This window comes from Solanum pennellii, chromosome 8, assembly GCF_001406875.1.
Source record: "Solanum pennellii chromosome 8, SPENNV200".
Lineage (NCBI taxonomy): Eukaryota > Viridiplantae > Streptophyta > Magnoliopsida > Solanales > Solanaceae > Solanum > Solanum pennellii.
The window spans coordinates 9741371-9743074 of NC_028644.1; positions in this window are offsets into that span (position 1 = coordinate 9741371).

Genomic DNA, 1704 nt, shown 5'->3' on the forward strand with positions numbered 1-1704 from the left:
ATATATATATATATATATATATACACACACACATATATATATGTATATATATATATATAATATATACATATATATATATATATAATTCTACATTTAAAGGATATATATTTAAAGTTGGAAAAATTTTATGAAATAAAAAATTATTAATTCAAATTAAATGCTATAATCATAGTTTATTTTATTTGTAATTAGCAGCAAACATCTCAATTTTTTGCCATCTGGTTTGGTATACAATTGCCCATTCAGTATAAAAATGTGTAAAATGCATTTGTATTTGTATAAAATGAGAGAAAAGTGTATATACAAATGCAAATACATATCTTTTCATCCTATACACTTATAATTATACCAATACATATCTTATCATACAAGTTACAATGTATAAATGAATTTATACAAAACTGAATAATTTGTATAAATTTGGATGTATCTAGCGAATTATAAAAATCAAAAGCTCCACAAAAACATAAAATTTGCCACGGGACGAAATTCTGAAAATTATAACTATAACATACAAATATGATTATCATATTTGCTATATGTGAAAGCTATTTTTTAAAGTTGGACACCCTTGAAAAAGTTATGTCTTTTGCGAAGTGGTAATGAATGTCCATTTAAATGAAAGAGTTTTAGGTTCAAACCCAAAATAGCTCAATATATTTTTGTTTTATTTTTATAGTCACACACCACTATTCTTGGACATCTTAGATTAACTTTTTAGCTTCGCCACTGTCCCTCACATTCATAAACAAGATCCTATTGACACGATTTCATAAACTTGCTTGAACATTCGACTCTTGTATTATAATATCAAATTTCTCATGCTCCAAACCTACACTTAGATGTGACCGACACTTGGGACCATTCTTGATCCCAAGTAAATTCTTGGTTTGACTTGCTACTAACTTAATACTATAACACTATGTGAAATGTTATAAAAGATGAGCATGCAATAACCTAGAAAAGAAGTCAATAACTATATTGTTAAAAATTTGAAATATATATAAAATGAATATGTTTGTAATATAATTGTTAAATGTCACGATACAGGGGTACTTCGTCGATATAGCATAGCACATAGAACCCCGAAGGACTCCATGTAAGTCACTAAGCATATCACAATGTAAGATAATAGAAAAGTGCAAAAATTTTAAAAACATTTTTAATACAATCTAAGTTTCATAAAACGAAGCAAAAATCTTTAAAATTGTCTCATACCATCTAAAAAATGAATCGTCTTTGGGACGCAACCCATACAATAGTCTATACAATAGTCTTAACATAAAATGTAAAAACATAAAGAAAATTGGCTAAATCCTCGAATTCTATGAGGATTCACCAATCGTTAACTCCTTGCTCTAGTAGGAACCTAGCTACGGGGATAAAACACAATATTGTCAGACCCTACATTTGATAAGAATGTACGCAAAAATATGCGTTATTACAATAATATATTAAATATGATGGCTAGCATAAATCATCAACATAGAATATAAGAGGCATTAGTCAATATAAGACATATACCATAATCATAACAGACAATTACATAAGTCATACGTATAAGAGACATCATCATTAGATATAGGCTATAAAATGATAAACAATAAACATAACTTATGAGAATAAGATATAACATCATAGTCATAGGCATAACTAATGCATTTGGAACAACATAACATAATTATACACTACATAAGTCACTTT